The sequence below is a fragment of the Coptis chinensis genome, chromosome 3 (assembly GCF_015680905.1).
Source record: "Coptis chinensis isolate HL-2020 chromosome 3, ASM1568090v1, whole genome shotgun sequence".
NCBI lineage: Eukaryota > Viridiplantae > Streptophyta > Magnoliopsida > Ranunculales > Ranunculaceae > Coptis > Coptis chinensis.
In genome coordinates this window covers 101478984-101502428 of record NC_141458.1, presented here as the reverse complement: position 1 = coordinate 101502428, position 23445 = coordinate 101478984, and the positions used below count along the sequence as shown (strand labels likewise).

At 36.3% G+C, this 23445-nt stretch overlaps 2 long non-coding RNA genes across 4 annotated transcripts; one reads left to right on the top strand and one right to left on the bottom strand.

Moving 5' to 3' along the window:
* Positions 1-13802: 13802 nt before the first annotated feature.
* On the bottom strand, positions 13803-23362 carry LOC147512228 (uncharacterized). 2 transcript variants are annotated; one of them, XR_015214843.1, is made up of 3 exons: positions 21489-23362; positions 14659-14726; positions 13803-14520 (listed from the first exon to the last, which is right to left on the bottom strand). It is a non-coding gene; the product is annotated as an uncharacterized LOC147512228 (long non-coding RNA). The 2 variants fall into 2 exon arrangements; XR_015214842.1 differs by having other exon boundaries at positions 13803-14262.
* Positions 16647-21048, top strand: LOC147512229 (uncharacterized). Of its 2 annotated transcripts, XR_015214841.1 has the most exons (4): positions 16647-16953; positions 17242-17619; positions 18258-18360; positions 18517-21048. It is a non-coding gene; the product is annotated as an uncharacterized LOC147512229 (long non-coding RNA). The 2 variants fall into 2 exon arrangements; XR_015214840.1 differs by having other exon boundaries at positions 17242-18360.
* Positions 23363-23445: the final 83 nt, after the last annotated feature.

Here is a 23445-nt window from a genome sequence, read left to right as displayed (position 1 = left end):
CGTATGATGCATGAAATCTGGAGGTGCAGGAATAGTTGCAGGTTTGAGAATGAGAAGCCCATGTTGGAGTTATCCGTCACATGAGGAAGAAGGAGAGAATCCGGTAATATTTGCGTAAAAAAGTTTGAGTGAGCTAACGCTCCAAACTAGTCTTGCCAAGGAGCCTTGGAGAAAAAGAAGATAGTTTATTTTCTCAGTTGTTTCCGAAACAAGTCTACTGGACTTTTTCTTACAGAATTCGAACGCGCTTGTAATGGCATGTCTGAGGGCGCGTCCGCGCTCAAGTCTATTTTCAGCAGAATTCTATTTTTACAGAACCGCGAGTTTGGAGTATAAGTTTTGGGTTTTTGGCAAAACCTAAACACGACAGCCAACACAAAAGTCACGAACAAGAAACCCAATTTTAAGAGAGATAACCTTTACAAAGACAAAAAGCCTATAAAGAGATAGGAGTGATCTAGTAAGGTGAGAGACTGAAATGAGTGATTATAATCTTTCTTTCCATTTTACAAAAGAATTAGCTTTTGTGGAAGTAGACACTATTGGCCGAACTACGGTTGTTGTTAATAGTTGTTTAGATAGTTGGTCATGCTAGTTTGGTTGTAGTAAATATTTAGAATTAATCTAGAGTTGTAGTGAGTTCATATTACAAGTTATCTGTGTAGTGGAGATCGATTGGTATCGTTATTCCCCAACATCCCAATATGCAGGAGGTACATAGAAAAGCTAGTGAGAGAATGCAGATAAATGTGGGATGTGGGGGTGCATAAAGAAGCAGTACGTAAGGAAAGAAAGAAATGAAACAAGAGGATGAACGGAATTAGTAGCTCTAATTGGGGAAGTAGAACAGTTGGGAGATATACACGATGCAAATGCCTGGAAACAAAATATTTTTATGGTGCTTTTGACAAGAGTGCCAAATGGGAAGTTATTGGGAGTGGTACGTCTACAGGTGGTTTCGGGCTCAGACTGCGTAAGAGGATGGATGCTATATAGCTGAGATTGCTCTGGTGCTGCTACTCTGCTGAGAAAGCTAAAGGTTCGGAAAGTTTTGGTGCTGAGAGATAACAAAGAGCTCGATCATGTGACAGTTCCATAACAAGGGAGAGGAAGGAGAAGACTGAAAATAGCTAATTTTCAGAGTTGCTCTGAGAACCCTGTTTTCTGTGTGTGTGTGTGTTTTTTTTTCCGCTATCTCCTATTTTTCTGTGTTGTAGGCGTGTATTAGTGATTTTCGTGTAAATGTGAGAGAATTTTTTTGTTGATTGATACAAAGAAATGAGAAAAAAAAAAAAATTCACTTAATAGTAGTCATCTTAAATATGTTTTTATTCTGATGCTTTTCCTTTTTGGTTTTCAGCCCAACCTATCAATCCTGTCTGCAGCCAACTGTTAACATACTGATTACTGACCATAAACAAAATATCATGATATATTGTGAAATATCGTGATTTTAACAAAAAATACATAAATATCGTAATATATTTAGAGATATATAAGACTGCAAATATCGGTGATATTTACAATATTATGGATATTTTGAGATATATTGTGATATTTTGTTTAGATAACAATTTTATTTAATATTTACTATTATATTTCAAATAAATATAAATGATATATCAAGAAATATCTACGATATTTGTCGATATTTAAGATATATTCACGATATATATTTGCATATGAAACAATATAAAATATTTCCAAAGAGGGGGATATATCTGATCCACGATTCATATCAAGAAATTGAGTATCGATAAACACTCATATCCCGATATTTTGTACTATGGAACAAGGTAAAGTTTTGGTTGACTTGCAAATTTATGCTTTGGATTCAAAATTGTACGAGCTGAGGAAAAATGTATGATCTATTATATTGATCTTAATGTGGATATCGGCATCTTAGGCTATTAGTTATATTAAAGATATATATGGTATTAGTATAAGGCTACTAGCCATCTTATATACTGTAGAGGTAGTATAGTCTTTGTCTTATTTATTTCTCTATGTAAACAAGGTTATTTCGACTGTTATCAAACTATTGAATGATAATGTCAGAACTAGAATGCTCTTCACTTTCATGGTATCGGAGCCATCGATATGGGATCATGGAACAATTCACTATAACACAATCATCTTTCTTTCATCTTGAATGCCTAAAGTTTGGGAGAATTTTTTTTTTCGCCACAAATTGTTTGTCATTTGATGGTTTTGCTGAGGTTTTCTTACTTTAAGTTCTTCGACATCACAATCAGGTTTTGCATTAGAAGTATAATTGATTGTTTTGGGGCATATTGAGTTGAATGTTCACTGATTGCATATTTAGTGCTTTCTTCCTTTGATTGTTTGTTAAGTATATTGTCTTTAATTTGCTTGCTTCGTTGAAATGGCTAGTGAAAGAGCTGATTTACTTCAGTCTATTGGTGTGAGATTAGATGGGAAGAACTACTCTTATTAGAGTTATGTAATGAATTTTTTTTTTGAAGAGAAGAAATATGTGGGGTTACGTGAGTGGTACAGCTTGCCGACCATAATGATGCAAAGTATGCTGAACTATTAGATACTTGGGATGCCAACAACTCGAAGATTATAACTTGCATTAGATTAATAACTCTGTTCAACAATCAAGTTTGGGATCACTTAATTGGCAAAGTTGTTCACACAATCCAACTTTGCTAAGGAATATCAGTTAGAGGGCGACATATGTCTTTGCAAGCAAGCTGACCAAACTATTCAGGCTTTCTACTTTGCCATGACTACTTTTTGGGATGAGTTAGCCCTTACTGAGTGCAGTGAGCATAGTGCGCGCCTTTGCACCTTACATTGCACATCGAGAAAGAAAATGCCTAATTCAGTTTTTGTTAGCTTTGCGAGATGAATTTGAGGGGCTTCGTGGCTCCATTTTCTATCGTGATCCGCTTCCATCTGTTGATTCTGTAGTTAGTGAGCTTTTAGCCAAGGAGGTGCATTTCAAGACACAAGCTGACAGGGGTCATCTCCCAATTCCTTCTCCATCTGTTATGGCTGTTCATAGACCACTTTATAGTTCACAAAGTAAGTTATATGTGAAAAGTAGTGATGGTGGGTGTAATTTTTGCAAACAACCGGGTCATTAAAAAATTAATTGTCTTATCCTAATGAGTAGAACGCAACAACAACAACAACAACAACAACAACAGCAACAACAACAACAACAGCAGCAACAACAACAGTTGGCATCGAGATTGGGAGGGCAACCACCACAGTGGCAACCACGAGTTCAGAGGCCTCCTTTGCCCCGCATAGAATTAGCTGCATCTCCATCACCCTCTTTTGGATATGGAGACTGTAACGCCCGTATTTTTAAAATACGTTTTTATTTATTTATTAATTAATTAAATTATTTATTTAAAAATCGGCTGGATTGGATTTTGGATACGTGGGCCTGGTTTTGGGCCCGAGTCTGTGTTGGGCTTGGGTTTCGGACCCAAGTATATAAACACATTTTTCTAGAAAATAGGGTTCAGAGAAAGAATAAAATATTAAAAATGGAGGCAGAGAGAAGCTGGTTTGCTGGAGAGGGTGGAACACGACGGTTCGGACTACGGAGGATTCGTCGGGTTTTAATTCAGATGAGTAGCTATTTTGCTATTTCACCGGATTTATGGTTTTCCTATATCGAGTATACCGACTAAGGTTTCGCCTATTAATACCGCTTAGTTATCTTGTTGTGTTGGAGTTCGTGGTCTTTGTATTAGTCAACTTTGTTAAATTTCGTTTTCAGAATCATACCGTTGAACTGTGCCTTTAAAATCGCCGAAAAGCTCAACAGAGAGCTAATGGCGTCGGACAAATCGTCCTGATGGATTCGATTAAACTTTTATTTTTATATACTGTGATGTTAAATATTAATTGGTTGTTGATATATGATGAATGTCGGGTTTAGCATGGTCGATTGGGTGCTGGGGAGTGGTGGAAGCTTGGAGGCGTTAATGGCGCCGGTGGTTGGGCTGTGTTTTTGGGTTTGATTGGTTGGGGTGTTTTGTGGTGATGTGGGGATGTTGTTTAGTGTTGATTGTAGTGTGTGAGGGCGGTAGATGGGAGCTGCCGAAGCTTGCACTGAGCCATTAATGGCGGCAGTAAACCTTTTAGATCTAGTTTGGAGGTAGGAGATGGAGTTAGCAAATCGAGGTGGAGCTTTCATTAAAGCTATAGGGGTTTTGATTTGGGTCAAAACCGCTAGGATGATGGAGGTGGACGAGCGGTGGCCGGAATTCGAGCGGTGGTGGCTGCTGTTGGAGAAGATGACCGAACTTGGGCTTGGGCCGAGTTCAGTCTTTGGGCCCTGGTTGTTTTGGTTTAGGCCCGAGTCTATTTTAGATTGGTCGGGCCGGATCAGTTCAATTAAACTTGGACCAATTTGGTTTAGTTGGTGGACCAGTTTAATTTAAAGCTTGGACCAGTTCTATTTTGTTTTGATTGGGCCGGTTTTCTCTTATTTGTGGACCAGTTCAATTTAAAGATTTTTGGACCGAACCACTTAACTGTTTTGGGCCAGTTTTCTAATATAGCTTGGGACCAGTCCATTGGACTTAAAATAGATCTTTCTGGGTCTTTACATGTTTAGACTTTCGGGTTCTAAGGTTTGGGCTCGGCCAGTTGGGTCCGAACCATTACCTTGGTCATGAGCCCATGAGCCATGCACCTTTGACCTTAGCCATGAACCATGGCTATGACCCTGAACCTGTCGAACATGGAAACGACAGTTTGACTTTGACCAAGACCTGTTGACTTTGACCAGGACCTGTTGACCTTTGACCATTGACGGTTGACTTTGATTTTGACCGTTGACCGTTGACTTTGACCGTTGACTAGGCAACGTTGACTTTTCTAGTTTTTCACACGTTTGTTTATATTCATTATCTAATTATGATTTGACGTGGGTAGTGTGTAAAGCATATATATATTGGGCTTTGATCGTGGATTGTAGACTGTATAATTGTGCTATATTTTATGTTGTAAATGGTATGGACAAATTAAATGTGGAAATGCTGTGGAAGCTGATATAAATCTAGTTGTCATTATTTAATTAAGATTTGACGTGAGTAGTGTGTAAAACATATATATGTTGGGATATATATATTAAGTGGAATAGTTTTAGAGACATAAATGTATAAATACTCCATTATTATATATGTGAGATGCTACTATGAGGTAGCATAGTATTGGTGAATATTTGCCCACGGGAGTGTGGTGTAGTGCAATAATATATTGGCACGTGAAAGTATGAAAATGGTTATGAGATATATTCGAGACATTTCTAAATATTGTGGCTTAGTGCAATAATGTATTTGACATGCACGTGATATAGTGAAACGTTTATGAGTCATAAATGTATGACACCTGAATAAATTACGTAACGAAAATCCTAGAACCTGACTACCACAACTCATGTGATCTGCCCTATGTGGGCGTACTTGAGATATAAGATGTTGATATATAAGATGTTGATATATAAGATGTTGTATATATATGAGATGTTGATTGACCCATGTGTTGGGCAATCGTAGCTGAATAGTGGCTTGAGATATAAGATGTTGATATATAAGATGTTGATATATATGAGATGTTGATTGACCCATGTGTTTGGGCAATCGTTAAATTTAATGGCTTGAGATATAAGATGTTGATATATAAGATGTTGTATATATATGAGATGTTGATTGACCCATGTGTTGGGCAATCGTAGCCGAATAGTGGCTTGAGATATAAGATGTTGAGATATAAGATGTTGATATATAAGATGTTGATATATTCCGTTCACAAAATAGAACGAGATGCGCGATATTTTATGCCGAATAGTGACATTACTTACATAATGACTTCCGTGTGAGGATTTACCTGGTGTGCGGCATCCCGCTCAGGGTGGTTACGCACGGAGTGGTACATTATATAAGGGGAGGCATGTGGATGTACATGTTCGGCGTTGGGTTGCGATTGTGGTAGCCAGGGAAACTAGGTAAGACATAGATACGACGTGATTTTAGAGACACACAAAGAAAGCCTGAAATAATCTAATTATGGTAATATGTTTGGTTGGTTATTTGTTTAGTTAGAACCTAAGGCGCCTCGATGGAGGAACTACATGCCTTATTTATGATGTGTATAGTTTGTTGTGTGGTTAGTGAGAAGTTAAGGCGCCTCAGTGGAGGAACTACCTGCCTTAATTATTGTACTTGAGTGGGTTATATTAGTCGTTGAAAGTTAAGGCGCCTCGGTGGAGGAACTAACTGCCGTAGGGATTGTGTATATATATGTATAATTATATGTTGTAGTTTAGGGCTACTCACACCAAAGATTGTTTATAATCTTCACCCGATTTGCATGTTTGCTTATCGGTGTGTTCATTCAATGAACATAGTTGATAAGTTTTGACAGTTTAGTGTTGAAGAAGGTTAGGCTGCTTTGTTTGTGGTTTGCATTAGCGTTACATCTCCGGATACGTTTTGTTTTTCCCTTGAGGTGATATAGCTTTTCAGTCTAGACAATGTTTTTGTATTCTCATTTGTATATTTTAATTAAAGAGTTATTGAAAAGAGATTTGTAACCTAATCTTAATTGGGAATTTTTGTAATGAAGAGGACTTATGTATAATTGAAATTTTTATTGGTTTTTAATTATCCGCATATTTTAAACTGTTTATGGGTTTTTGGAAGTGGAGAGTGCGTCACACCTCGGAGATCGAAGAGTCGGGGACAAATAATGTTTTTCCGAATTCTGTCGAAATTCAGGGTGTGACAGAGACTCTTCACATTTACACCCCACACAACCACATGCCATGTCTACAAAAGGCTATCTTCTCTCCCAATCTAAGTACACAGCAAACATCATATCATTACTCGTGCTTACCTCACAGACACAAGGACAGTTGAGACTCCACTTGAGCTTAATGCAAGATACATTCCTTTTGACGGCGTTCCTCTCCAAAATCCAACAATGTATTGCACTATTGTTGGTAACTTAGTCTATCTTATAGTCACTCACCCAGATATTGCCTATGATGTTCACATTGTTAGTGAGTTTGTTGCCTCTCCTAGGACAGTTCATTGGGATGTAGTTATTTGTATACTTCGGTATCTTCGAGGCACCATCTATCAGAGTGTTTTTCTCCCGACGACATCGACTCTCACACTTCGAGCGTATTCTGATGTTGATTGGGATGGATCCTACTAATCGCAAGTCCACCACTGGCATTTGTGTCTTCTTGGGTGATTTGTTTATTTCATGGAAAACCAAGAAACAATCAGTTGTTTCTTGTCTTCTATCGAGGTTGAGTGAAAAACTTAAAAGTGAAAAAAATAAAGAGAGAACGAGAGAATAGGCTAGTACCATTCAAAAAACTTGGTCTCTACAATAGAGAGCTCCTATTGGCAGCTGCTGTCTTTTAAAGGCACCGTCGCCGGAAATTTTCTTCTCATCTTGGTGACTGTCGTTCCAAGAACAAATCTTGTTGAAAACATCTCTATTAGAAGTCATCTTGGTGCAATTCTTATGCACTTTGAGAAGATTCTCACTGAGGGTTGCTAGATTCGATCTGATTTCTGAATGGAGAAGCAATTATGTATGTAAAGGTACAATTTTTCATTGCTCATGGGTAGAGAGGATAGGTTGACTCCTCATGATCCGTGGAAGTCCTACTGAGATTGAGTTGTGACGAAGTATGGCTTCATTATTGTGGTTGTTCAATTCTTGGAGTTTTTTAGTTGAGTAAAGTTTGGATCTGGTGTGAGAACTAGTGATGGCAGACTGAGAAGCTTTGAAGGCTAAAGTTTGGGACTTTATTCAAAGCTGTGTTTGGCTGGAAACAAGGGAGGAGATTGCAGATAGTGACTGTATTTCAAACAATTGTTCTCTATGGGCAGATAATGTAGATCGATTGGGATTGAAAACTTATATCTTGGCTTATGAACATTGATATATATGATTGTTGAGTTTGGGTTTTTGACGAGAGGAGTTGAGGTCGAATTTCGGTTTAAGCGGCCTTTTTTGAGCTTTGAGCAAATGTTGCAGATCTGATCTTAAGAACTGAGAAGGCTAGAGTTCAAAATCAAGTTCTTGAATATTTGTTTGGAAGCTTCAAAGGGGTACTTTAAACGTGAAAATGGTAATAGCTTCTCAAATTGGAAATTCCAAGCCTTGAGATGGGGCAGAAACCACCTTAGGAGCTGGTTGCTTGTAGGCGGGTAAAGATGGTGGAGTTCGGGTCGCACAGATCCATCTTCAAATCTTGGGCCTGAATCATGTTTGGCTTGTAGTAATACATGAAGTCATAGGCTCTTATCAGTCTTTGGGCTTGGCTATGTTGGTATTAGCCAATTTAACCATGGCCACATTCCTTGGCAACTTAATTAAAACAAGATGGACTATGCTGAGTAGCCAAACTAGAAGATCCAGATCAATTATATTTTAGATTCATCTAGAGTCCATACAAATCAATTACATGTTTATTTTGGTATAACGGTGGGAACCTTATCTTGTAACTGAAGGTCTATATATCCTTCATGTAATTTTATATTATATTAATATATTCACAACTTTCCTGCAAAAAAAAATAAATAAATAAAAATCGAGGTTGAGTACCGTGCCATGGCATCTACTATTACAGAGATAGTTTGGTTACGTTGGTTACTAGAGAATATGGGTGTTATTCTTCATGCACCCACTCCGATGTACTATGATAATTGAAATGCTATCTAGATTGCTCACAACACTGTTTTTCATGAGCGCACAAAACACATAGAGATTGGTTGGCACACCACACATTATCACTGATTTGTTGATTTTATGGGGGTTGGGTGTCTTTTCTTTTAAGCAAGTTGGAAATTCTTCAAACAAGAAGAAGAGAATTGGGGGAAGAGAGAGAAATTTGGGTTGTTTGATTTTTGAGATTTTGAAACACAAACTTGTAAAACAATTGAAACTTAAAGAGGGAGAGTGATGGGAAAGGTTCAACTTCACCATTAATTAGAGTTGAATCATCTATTTAAAAAGATGTAACACTTGTAAGTCTTCACATTTACTTTGATTTATAGAGAAACCATAATAAATGATAAATCAAAGTAAATGTGTAACTTTTGATCCCTAGAAAAGACTTTCTATCTCTATATTAGACTCAACTAGTATGAAGAAAAAAATGAGAGATCTTTATCACTAAATGATCATCTTAATCCTTAGTTCCTTATCCATGCACATTAGCTATTTTGGAGCTTAATATGAAGAAGGAACTTGTGAAAACCTTACACAATAGCTACTTCCATTAAAATGGAGTTTTCTCCTCCAATTGACTTCATTAAACCCTCCCCAAGAGGAGGAGTTAGTCAATTGTCATTGGAACTATTCTTACACTAAGAATTAAAGACATGAAAACTAAATAAGATAAAAGCTAAAGAAGTTTGTATTAATGGAGGCTAAAAAGAGAGGCTAGTAAATTAACTAATAAAAATAAGATATGATAGGGTTTGGAGGCTACCCTACTTTTATATGTTTCAAGTAAGGTTTGCATGTGTGGGTTAGTTAATAGGCCAAAAATATCACTAGAGTCCATTACATTACATACAAGCCCAAAATATGCTAAAAGAGCATGTGTTTTACTTAGGGATGTCCATTCTGCCCGAAACCCGCCCAAAACCCGAAAAAAAAACCCGCACCAAACCCTGCCCGAGCCCGACAAAACCCGAACCCGAACCCAGACCGAAATACATAGGGTCGGATTTGGTCACACTATCTAAACCCGGACCGACCCGAACCCGACCCGATAATTTGGCCCTAAACCCGTTAAAAGGGTTAAAAAGCCCGAAACCATATCCAGACCGAACCCGAACCCAAAACCCAGTTATATAGGGTAAAAATGCCCGACCAAAACCCGAACCCGAACCAGACCATAATTCCCAATAACTATATTTTCATATTATCTATTTATCTTCAACAAACTTTTAGTCTTTTGCTCATTACTATTTACTTTTGGTCTTCAAGACAAATTACCTTTGACCGTACCCTTACTACTCTTCTCTCTCTTCCCTCCAACAACTCTCCAAGAACAAGACAACCCAATCACACGTTCATGATGAAGAGATTGGTGGGTTTGATGGTCTTTGCTAAGTTTGCATTCACTCGAAAAATTTGCGGCACCTCTCCTCAAATATCTCTTTCTAAATGTGGTCACCAAGGCCGAAAGAAATCAACAGTCGGATTCACACCACCACAAGAAACTGAAACTCCCAAAAAGCCATCAATCTTATTGTCAAATCAACAGGTCAGATTCACACCACCACAAGAAGTCGAAACTCCCAAAAAAACCATCAATCTTATTGAGTTATTGTCTTGGAATTGCTTGCTTTGCTTGGTCTACTTTTCTCTTCTTTTGCTTTTCAAAAAATGCAATCCTGTGTGTTTTGAATCTTTGATGACTGTTGGGTGGCTTTACGATGTTAAAGTTAAACAGATCAAATCCAATAAAAGAATATGGCTTTTGATTAATTAGATGAAAAAGAGGTTTTTTCTTGAGATCTAATAACTGAAAATGGCGTTCCTGATGAAGAGATTTAATATTCTTTTATTTCATATATTTCGGGTTTTACCATACCCGAAACCCGAACCTGAACCCGACGGGTACCCGAAATATAGGGTTAGGGTAGGGTTTGGTCACATGTATCCAACAAATACCCGAACCAGAACCCGACCCGCAAAGAATAGGGCCGGGCCAGGGTAATCCGATACCCGTTTAAAACCTGAAAAACCGGGTTCGGGCCGGGTCGGGTACCCGTTTGGACATCCCTAGTTTTACTGTAGCCTCATTAGAGCATCTCCAATGGGGGGTGTAAATAGTATAAGTTGTAGATTTTACACCCCCAAAACAAAAAACACTGTTCCAACGGAGTGTGGAAACCGTATATGATAACTATCAACTAATAATACGAGAGGGAAATTTCTACCTTGTGTTCACATTGTTAAATAGTACGGACGTCACTTTAAGTGACGTGTGAGAGTTAAGAGAACAGGGGCGACCATTCAAATGACGCTTCAACTAATATGAATGAAAGAAAATTCTACAGTCATTTCTCCTCTTTCCTCCATCACTCATCTCTCCTTCACCACTGATCACTCCTTCCCCTCCATCAATCATCAACACACGCAATTGACCGAAGCAACATCAAAAGCAAAACACGTAACTACACATAACATCAAAAGTTGGGTTGTTTGATCTTGTTCTTCTAGTGTCAATATCTATATTTCTTTTTTTTTTTTTAATTAATCTCTATTGCAAAAATCAAAAACTATAACATCATAGTTTCAATCTTGATGGACTACATTGGTTTTTTGATTAATTACATGAATTTTTGGAATTATTGAAAAGACTAAAAGGGAAGGACTTATGGTTATCCTGATTTTGTGAAGGAGAGATGCGATAATTTTTTGAATCAATCATCATTCAAACTGCTGTTTTAGATTTGGATATCGTATTCTAGATTGGTTTCGAATTTGAGGATCAATTTCAACATCAATTGTTACGCAAATGACGAGCCTCAGTCAAACCAACAATGGAGTTTGATGTTGAGGTGTTGAACCAAGCTTTAATTTAATTTCAGATGAAGTTCTGTTCATTCATTATTTGATATAACTCCCATCTTCTTATCTCCCATCTTCTTATAATTTTCCCATTGGAGAGGCCTCAGTATGTGAATTTCCATGCTATACATTGAAGTGGAATGGAGAGTGTAAAATCCTAGTGGCATGCATGTAGAGCCTACATGGAGGTGTAAATTCACACCCTCCATTGGAGATGCCCTTATTGTCCATTTATATTGGTCATGTGCAAACGGGTTTCATATCACTGGAAAGATCTTCTCGAGCCGGTCGTTTTTGACGTATAATGAGGCTTAATCCGAGGTTCAAGTCAGAAGTTATACCATTTGAATTTATGTTGACTTTAAAGCTTTTTTGCTATCTAGGTTGACTTTTGCTCGACTTCTTTGACTTAGACTTTTTGAAGGTTTTTTCCTCTTGAATCTTGGCTTAAGTCATGGAATTCTCCTGGTAATCAACTTAGCTCCATTTCCATGCAAATTTGAGTTATTTTCACACATACTTAATTTCAAACCTTGAAATATACAAAAGGGAGTAAATGGCGATTCGTTTATATTATTATAAACATAATTGACCTAAATGAAATGCTCTTAAGGGGTTTAAACCATAATTTTGGGTGTTTATCAATCACCTTCTGCATGGCACCCTCACATTACCCTTCATTTCATCTTCTTTGCAGATTGTCGATTTCTTCACAAAGTCTAATCATATTCCATGTTTTCATTTTTTGTTTGGCAAACTCTCAATACTTCTTGGTGTTGTTACTGCATTGTGAGTTGAAAGAGAAGGGGGAGGGGGAGATATATATGGTATTAGTATAAGGCTACTAGCCATCTTATGTACTATAGGTGTAGTATAGTCTTTGTCTTTATTTATTTCTCTATGTAAACAATATCATTTTGACTGTTATCAAACTATTGAATGATAGTGTCAGACCCTAGCTGGCTAGCTAGAATCCTCTTCACTTCCAAGTTATACTTGAAAACATAGTTTATTTCAAGAATGCGCATTATAAACTTAGAAAGATGAGATTAATTTGCTACAAAATATTAGACAGAGATTAGGGTGACATGCATGTGTGTTGTATACACTATACACTATACAGTATACAGTATACAGTATACAGTTTTTCTTCTGTACTTTCTTATTCCCTTTTTATTTTCTTTTTTGGTTTTGTTGGAGAGTTACAATAAACAACTCACAAGAAAAGTGCTCATGATTCACAAGAGATTCCGTACTTCTAGAGTTCTAGTGTCTGGCGTGGTAGACAGAAAAAAACAAGTCACTAGAATTGCAAATGAGTTAGGTTGATGCTTTCATTGCTTTGAGTTGACCCAAAACCGTTCATACTTCATACAGAACCGGAATCAAGCAAATTTGAGAATAATGGTATTATTTTTGGATACCTCCCTCAATCTTCTTCCCTCCGGCCTCCAGATTCAGTTAACCCGACTTTATCCCATAACTTACTTCTAGGTTCTAGAAAACCATATTTGCTTCCATTAGGACACAGAGGACCAACTAGTTGTCAGTGTTACGAGAATTTATTAATACAGGGCCTATTGTTGGGCCACTAATTACCCTTGAAACTAAGAAACATCTTATGGTACGCAAACTAGTTTGCCTTGTGTCTAGTGAGATGAGATCATTCGAGGATTACGGATTACCTACACAAAGTCAATTGGAGTTTTGCTTTTAGTGCAAATTTTGTACAAAAAATGGGTAAAAAACGACAATTTCTTGATGAAATCACTCAAAAGTGGTAATTTCAAATGCAAATAACCAAAAAAGATCGCTATTTGGGATGAAAAAATATTCTGCACGGACAAAATATAATTGGTTTGAAATAATTTTTTCCGATTTTACCCTTTAGTCATTTTAGACTTTTAGTAGGCTGTTTCTGCATATCTGCCACATTGTTTCTGCATGCCCTTATATGAGTTACTAGCAATCGTGCACATGCAAATTAACCAGCATCTTTTCCTTATGATTCAACAGTCCACACTTGCATACAAAATTACAAACATAGTTCAAGAAAACTATACAACAGCAAAGCATGCAGACACGGATAACTTTCTCTAAATTTCATAAGTTCCAAAGCACAGAACAGAAAACTACTTGCATTTGTAAATGATATTATATACTTTTTTCCAACTAAGTAAAACTAATACGTTGCGGTAATGAGTCTCTAAAATCCAACCGTGTCTTGAAAACGAATCAACCACAAATCAGCACACAAAAAATATATGGTTTGGCAACACCAGACATGTCATCATTTCATGCAGAAAGAGTATTGGATTTCACAATTGCAAAATTGCTTCAGCTTAGCACAAAAGAGTACATTGCATTCTTAAATGTATATTCTTATCAAGTAGATCAATCACCCAGCAAGCGTAAACCACAATAACTATGGATATTTCTAAATATCTACAAAGGTGTCACAGACCATAAGTTAGTGGCACGACATTATTTTTCAGTATTTGGGAGATGTACGGTTTCACAATTTACCGTTCTTTAGAAATCTCACAATCCGTCAAAGGAATGAAGCTTAGAGTCAGCAGGCGCACTCACTCAAATGGCATACCTTTTGCATGATGGGTCAGCGAGGAAATGAGAACAACGGTCACTTCTGCATAAGCACTGTGACCATTAAACCCAAGAAAAAATTAGAATTTCATTGAGTTTGATTTCTAGACTATTGATAAAATACAAAGATTCAATACTATGAAGCCAAATTCAAAGTGTTTTTCGTTTCAGCATGCTATTGTCTTTCAGTCTATAATCAATTTTTAGTTGCTCAAAAGTAAGTGCACACTATCTGATTGTCCTAGAAAATTAAATTGTGGTTCATCTCTTCAAGCATCTCATAACAGGGTAATCAGCAAGCTTGCAAAATGCCTGCAACCATCAAGGTAGACCCCTGTAATTACAATTACAAATAACCCAAATACAACAATTACAATTACGTTACTCCGTAAGACTGAACTTTAGAGAGAGGCTCATATTCAATCATATCCAAAGAACAAAAAAACTCACTTATGATGTGAGGGGCTACCAATCCTCCAGCTCTCAAGAGCAATCCAACTAACTCTAATCCCCCTAACCTGAGCAAAAAATAAGTTATACACTGCAAAGAATTCTAGAAATAAACCAAAATCACTACTAAAAGAAGGGCTTTTTGTGTCACTTATTTTTTAGGTCTCGTGTCACTTTCTACAAAAAAGTGACACATAGAAGTTTGATGTGTCACTTTTTTATGGAATGAGAGTTGACGTGTTGCTTCTAGTTAAAGTGACACAACTAACTTAATTTTTAGTATCGCATTATTTGAAAGTGACACTAGTGGTTTGGCTTGTTGTGTCACTTTTTACTACGAGAAAACAAAAACAAAAGAGAACTAGATCAAATTTACAAAAACGACACAAGTGTACCTACAAAACTCAAACTCTCAAACTCAAACTCAAAGTGATGATTTGGGCGCTATGTTCTTTTAGCCCTCCAAAAGAATCAACTATCTGAGAAAGATAAAAGAAAATTAAAAAGAAAAGAAAAGGAAATAAACTAATCGAAGTCCGCTAGACTTAGGGTTAGAAAGAGAGAGAAAAAAGACCTGACCGCCGTTCGCCCTCCCAACTAACTCTGTCACTTTTCTCACCGGCGGCTGTCTTTCTCCCAGCGCTCTCTCTTTCTCCCTGGCAGAGCTATCTCCTTCCCTCGTTCTCCCTCCCAACCCTTTCTCTTTCGCGCACAAGAATAAGATGATCAAACTGATCCTAACTCAGTTTACATGAAGTTAAAGTTAGTATGATTTTTTTTGGTAATCTAATTCACCGCTATTTCTTATTGCTTTAGTTTATATATAAGAGCGAAGACGACTGAGAAGCTCGTTTCTCTCTCTCTCTCTACCATACGTCTCACTGAAGGTTTGCAATTTTCTCGAGTTCGACTCTCCCATCGCTCCTCAATGTGTCGAATGATATCATGTTTTTGATGTTACATGCCATTTTAGCCTTGAGAAAGACATTAACATCTTGAAATATATTAAATAACATTAAGTATTCGTTCTTTGTTTTGTGTTGAGATTTTGACTCATGAAAATGATTTAGGAGTTCCTTACAAAAGATTTTGTGTCAAGCAAAGAAGATTTAAACTTAGAAAAGTCTGGATCATTTTCCAAGCAACGATTTGCATCACAGCAAAAGAAGCAAGCCCCAAGTGTTGAAGTTGATAAAGTTGGCTCATCTACGCTTAATCCATAAGGTTTGCCCAAGCAAGAAACCTCAACTACATCATCCAATAATCACACACCCAAAACAGGTATACTATTTAGACTTTTGTATAAATTTTAGTGTTGTTTTATAATTTTGTATGTTCTTGGATTGTACATTTCCTGAGCTGCTTAAGCTTCTTTGAAATTCACAGGTGACCGAGTAAAATATATGGGTAATATACACCCATGTGGGTTCCCTCCTCTTCAACCTACTTCAAGGTATCTACTGTTCTCCAGTCTCCAATCTAATGTTCTCTTTTTGTGAGTACCAAAATGGGAAAATGGTTGCTGAAGTGTTTAACACAAGATTTTTTCGAACGAGCGGGTGTATTTGATCATCGTCATATATAGCTTAGCTCCCAGCCTCCTTGCACTTACTTTTAATTGGGTGCACTTGTATTGTAAATTTGGATGATGATTTCGAGATGGTGTCACTTACCTTAGTAACCTTACTAAGGAAGCACGTGGCTGGTGACAAATGTTGAGTGGAATAAGGAGCACCAATCTAGTTCGTAGGTTTTGTCTTCCATCTAGATGTTGTAGGCTCCCTCATGTCTACCTTCATAAAATTTATTTTTACCGATTAAGAAAAGAAGACCGGAGCTGCCTTGCACTACTTTATCTGTTCTGGTCATGTCAAGATGGGATTATGAGCTTATATACTGTGTTTGGTGTTCTACTTTGGCACTCTGAATTATGTTTTATTACTTTGTGTATATGTATGTGCGGGCGGGGATTGCCTCATGGTCATAAGGCCAACGTAATTCTTGCTTTGAAAAAACATGGATCCTCTAAATTTGGAGTTAGATTCGACAAAGCACTTCCTGAAGGTAACAATCTTTTGGGTCAATGTGAATAAGATCATGTTTTGTTTTGCATTGTTATTTCCATTGACTAAGTCAACTTAAGGCTGTAGGTATACTACTTTCTAATTGCTATCCGTATTACATTCCCAAAGTTTTGACATGATGTAATAAATTCTTTTCATAAATGGTTTGCTTGGCTTGGAAAATCCTGTGGTAGATGACGTTGACAATCTTGCCATCGACGAACTATTTGAGGTGAACACTTGCTTTTTTAATTATCTGAAAGGATAAGTACGCTGTGCTTCTTTACCAGTAAAGGTTTTTTTGTATATTTGAGCTAGAATAGGGGATGTAGTTGTATAGAGATGTTTCAAGGTGTTAATAGGTGATTCTGCCTGACTTTTTAGTGGTGGAAACACCACCAATTATTTATTTGCATCATATCTTGTTTTAGTAAAAAACTATCTAAAAAGATTTATAGGTGCACAAAACACGATCGTGAGAAATGGAAAGTTAAGGCTTCTCGATACTTTTTTGGTGCAGGTTGCTTACAATGAAAGCAAAACTAGCCCGTTAAGTCGTTAACTCTTTTTGTGAAAGAGATAGAGAAGTCTATGTTAGGGAGCAAAGAGGCATATACTTCATTGAAGGCTAAGCTTGAAAATCTCCCAGAGGACGTAGTTGCTATTCTCTCAAATACCCAGATTGACCGTAAGGACTAGGTGAGGAGCTTGTGACTTATTGCTTAAATAGTTAAATGCAATTTGGTAAAACTGAATCTTATTATGAGCCGTCTACTGTATGTTTCATTGTATTTCATTTTTTGCTTAATTTTAATACTGAACTTGCATTCACATCTTGGAGGCCTTTTGTTTACGAAGTTCGGGAGCAACCCAACAGCTTCTTGACTTTACTTTTCTGGTATTGCTAATTATGTTCTTGTTCAATCAATCATATTGTTGTTTGGCATGTTTATCCATTGGTGCCTGTGAAGTTCTCTTTGCTTTACAGCTCCAACCATCTTTTAGTTGAATAATTTGATTTTTTTTTTTTTTTTTTTTTTTGTAGCTAGCTATTGCTATATGAACATGAAGTTGTTGATCAATGTCAATGTATTGACATTAATATTATTAAACATAATACCTTAACCAATTTGAATGTGCCCCACATGTAACAAAAGACTTAGGATACAACATGTTCTCTGAAGCTGCAAAATGCTATTCAAAATTGGAACTATGTGACAGTAAGCTTAGTTTATTTGGAATACAATACAAAGTATCTTCCAATTTGTGTATGTGTTAATGCAAGTATTAATTATGTATAGTGCCCACAACAACAAGGGGGGATTGTATGTATGCGGATATTATGTATTGCACTTTTATGCGAGATTTAGTAGAGGATCTTGGTACACCACTCAAAAAGAAGGTGACTGTAAAGTAGCATTAGTTTTCATATAGTCTTAGCTAGCTTATAAATTGGTGCATGTGTAGATATGGTAGGCAATTCATTGCCTGCATTATTCATTTTCATAATATTTATAATATATTATCGTCAAACAGGTATTGGAGTTCTCTAGCAAGAAGAGTTACACCACTGAAATAGATGAACTTTGTCTTGAATTCATCGACTTTATCTAACAATTTATCTGAGTAGTTAATTTGGGTAAGTGGGCTTCCATATTTTCCTTTTCTTTATGTATATATACTTTTCTTATCGATTTTTTTTTTCTTACTTGTACAATATATTCTTCTTGATTCACTTGCTTTTTAATTTTATATACTAGTCATAGTGGAATGACGACTTCATGATATGATGCAGGTGCATGGATTGATTAACAGATGAGTAGATGGCAGCTAGGTTTTTTGGTGTTGGAAGTGCACACAACAAGCTAAGATATTGCTAGGATAGTATTGGCGCTATGTAGTTTTTTTTTTTTTTGGTATTGGAATGACTTATTTTGTTGGGAGTCAAAGTAGATGATAAGTACTTGGTTTGATCGATGAAATCAATAGAAGTTAATTGTTTTGAATGTTGTTTCTTTCTTCTCGAGTGGATTTTGTTTCCATATCATAAAGCAGGTTAAAGTGATTTTGGTTGTAATGTTTTGATAAATGTATGTAGATGTTGTTTCTGTCATAAAGTAGGTTAATGAGATTTTGGTTATGACATATAGGATGCAGGTTGAGAAATGAATACGATCGAATACAAAAATGAGAAAAAGTTTTTAAAAAAAATTATTTTCATTTGTAACGCTTTTGGAAAAAGTGACATAATATCTATTAAAAGTGACACAACTTACCACTCTTATGTGTCGCTTTCTTTTTCATATGAGTTACATAGAGTTGATTCCCAAAAGTGACACAAGAAGTAAGGGGCTTTTGTGTCGCTTTTGACGTACTTGTGTCTCACTCTAGTCCAAAAGTGACACAACTAGTATACTTAATGTGTCACTTTTGACGTACTTATATCTCACTCTGGTCCAAAAGTGACACAACTAGTATACTTAATGTGTCACTTTTGACGTACTTATGTCTCACTTTGGTCTAAAAGTGACACAACTAGTATACTTAATGTGTCACTTTTGACGTACTTATGTCTCACTCTGGTCTAAAAGTGACACAACTAGTATACTTAATGTGTCACTTTTGGTCCAAAACTGATACAACTAGTGTCACTTTTGACAAGCACTGTGACACTCGTTCTTAAAAGTGACACAAGAGGCTATTCTTAAGTGTCACTTTTATTAACAAAAAGTGACACATTTAGTAAGGCTTTTGTGTCACTTTTGGTAGAACTTTATGTGTCGGGGGCTTATAGGTCACTTCAGAATTAGTTTCAAAAGTGACACAAGTGACTTCTTGTGTCACTTTTTAAGTGACACAAAAAACCCTTCCTTTAGTAGTGAATGCATCACAAATTGATCTAACAATCAAGAAAAATAGCAAGGACAAAGCATAATGAATTCTCATAATAGTTGACTAATAGCAACTTAAGTTCCCAAACTTTTAAGTGGTAAATCAACTCATATTGACTTTTTTAGGAACCATAGGAAAACTTACACAGGTAGAAAGTTGAGAAGGACAATAACACGAGAAGAAGCAACGCTGAGGTACTTATAATTATTGAATTTACATATCAAGTAGATAACAAATCGTAAGATAACTCCATTAATAAATTGCATCTATAAGAAAAAGGGGGCAGAAAACTTGTAAACAATAATAGATTACATTATAACTATACAATGAACACATAATTCTTTCATAATAAATATTCACTATAGTATTTCTTAATGCACATAGCCACACAAGATATCTATTAATAAACAGAAGCTTCTTTGTAGCGGAAATAAAATCGCATTTATAAGTAGAGTGTAGATAGTCCTTTCTTAATGCACATAGCCACACAAGATATCTATTAACAAACAGAAGCTTCTTTGTAGCGGAAATAAAATCGCATTTATAAGTAGAGTGTAGATAGTCATTTATACTATCATGTTGTTTACTTATCTCATACTAATATCCGCTGTATGAGATCTGTAAATACTGGAAAACCGAAACATATAGTGGCCAATTTCATGTAGTAAGCTGCACAAAAAACTAATCCTAGCAAATATTCTGATTGACGCCTAAATACCTAAGATAAATTCATCTCCAATGTGACACAATGGTTTTCTAGTACAAAATACTCTGATGGTTTCCGGAAAAATATGTTTTTAGAAAACCCAAATTCGATAAGAAAACAAACTTTTTGTCTCCCCGCCAAAATTTAACCCAATAGCAATGCAACAACCTTGAATTGGTTCTTGGTGCCAAAGGTCAAAATCTCGTCACTCACCTCTCAGATATTTCTGCATATATCACCGAAACATTGTGATGACACCATGATGGAACACCAGTAAGCTAAATGGACTTGGTTAATCAATCGGAATATTAAACTGCTACTGGAATTTACCTGACTTCAACACTCATGGAAGAAGGTGAACTTTCTCAAGGCACTAATTCTACAACTCTCGTAAAGGAGGCAACATGCTATTAGTTGTGGACTTGTGGCTATGAAGAGAAGACTAAATGGGGGCAAAGAGGTGATTTAACGCTCAATTGTATTTTATATTCTATTTGTGTGTGGCATATTGGCATGCATACTTTAGTTGCAATGACACTGAGTTGCATAAAGTACTTCATCCAACGCAGGTCGTCGGAATTGCCGAGTTGGTTAATTACACCATATGTTTCTTATGAGTAATCTACGTTCTTAAATTCTTTCCATTTACTAAAAGTTGCAAACCAAAGATAATCTAATTGCGTAGTATATTTGACATTGATTTTAGCTCAAAGCCTAAAAAAAAGTACTTATATAAACTACAAAGTACCTTAATGTAGATTGTCAAAGTACAAAGCAACTTGCTCACTACTGATCACTAATACAAAGCAAAGTGGTGAGAACTGACCATAGACCGTACTAACTGTAATGAATCACAAAATGATAGAACATCAATTAACGCAAGAGGACGAAGAAGAAAATACAGAGAAATATCTGTTGACTAATTTCTTATTATCCCATTCTTCAACCATTCTACAGGAAACTCACCACCTGAATCAAACCAGAAATATAATTTACACAAATATTACAACAAACCTATACTGAAAATGCAATAAATCAAATACTTAACAACGTTATATAACAGAACAACATAAATTTCAATAAAATTCATCAAAAACAAATTAAAATCTCAACTTATCTTCAAATTTAAGCTTACGACGCAATGCCCAAATTATAAAAACCAAACTTACCTTCGAAAACAATGATAGAACTGGATATCCCTTGAAAAGCTTGCTGAGAACACGTTTGGGTTTCCAATTGGTTTGATGCTTGATTATGTCCGAATTAGAGAGAGAAAGAGTTGTTGAAAAGTTTTGTTAAGTGACAGAAATGACGAAAATGCTCCTGTGACAGACACGTGACACCAAATCACTATTCCTTGTACTCTATATTTTTTTAATATAGTAAAATTTGGCAAACAAGTGGCCCTAATAGGTGCTATATATATATATCAAACTTAATAGGTGTTTTTCGAGAAATATTTTGCTCCATCTCTGAGCTCCACAGTTGCTCACAGGTATGACACCTGTCCAAAAAAAATCAACAAAACAATAAAATACCAAAACAGTCTCTCTCTCTCTGCTCTCCTGTCTTTACAGTTTTACCCACGTTCCCTCTCCTTTCTCTCTCTTCCTCTTTACCTAATGATTCTGACCAGATTTACAAGAGCAATCATTTTCATTGGTCAGAAGATAACTGAGAAACAATTCCTCACTCGACTCCTCACTTAGAGATCCACTGTCAACACCCTTGTGCTCAAACTTTGTGCTGACTTGCATTTGGAATTATATGTGGATATGGAACAAAATTACAAAAGTCATTCAAGTATTCAGGAAAACAATTGAAGCAACATACGTAGCACATAACTTCTATCATATCACCTATAAATGCAGTACTAAAAGATGTAATGATATTATTTTTGCATATACTGGAAACCACATGGTCTAATAATTGGGTGATTGGTGGCGGCTTAGCACAACAGGAAAAAACATTTGAGCACAAAAATAAATATCTAATTACAAATAGCATTACGAAACAATTGGTTGAACTATAATTATGCAACCATGGACTCCCAATTTCAGACAACGATCGTTTGTGAATTAAAACAGGGACTCATTTCAATTTTAACTTTTGAGTAGATTTATTTGGTTTCCAAATCTAATAGGAAATTCGGATGGCGAGATCTGGGAGAGAGAGAGACTGTTTCGATATTTTAATGTTTTGTTGATTTTTCTTGAACAGATGTCGTGCCTGTGAGCATACTGGCCTCTTGCCTGCCAACAAAAAGACAATTTTGTTTTTGTCGAATAAGCACCTTCCCAAACAAAACGACAATTTGCACCAAAAATATCACTAGATTCGGTTCATTCTAGTCACATGGTCTCGTACTTTAGTCAGCCTTTTCTAAGTTTCGGTGAGCTGATTGCTGGCACTCTCGGCAGCACAAAAAAACTTATATTTTAGCACGATCAATTACACTCACCTGTTATAGTTTATTTACTTGCTGTATTTTTGTTTTTACTATACTATAAATTGCTAGTATCCTGCCCTTTCATCATACCCCAATAAACAAAAGACAAAAAATAGTGACCAAGTTAAACTCAAAATTGAGTCACATCTTTTCTCTAAACAGCCTGCACCACCCAACGGCCACCGTCCAGTAGCACTACCAGCTAGTATCGTCCACAACATCGTTACTAAATGTCTTTCTTGTCTTTTGTTTTTATTATTTGTTGATGTTTCTCATTTTTCTCCCTCGATCTACACACCACCAACTATCAATTATTGTAGTTCAATTGGCTGTAAACTCAGTAATGGGGAGCAATAAATTTTTTGGGTCAATTATTGGCTATTTTTCTAGATGATTTACATCTTAAACTTGAAATCTTAGTTTGATGCAAAAATTATAAATATTGTAATATCAAATAAAAAATATTGGATGTGTGGAATCTTGTGTTTTTTGATATAAAAAATAATGACTTGTTTGAACGGATTCCAGCAGCAGCAGCAGCCGGAGCCATGGCTAGTGGTGGGTGCTGGTTGGGACGTGAGTCAACCCATTACTTTTTTCTCAACAAACGATGTTAAACACTTCAATTTTAAGAATAGGTGAACAAGTGGTAACGATGGTCCCTTTCATAGAGGGGC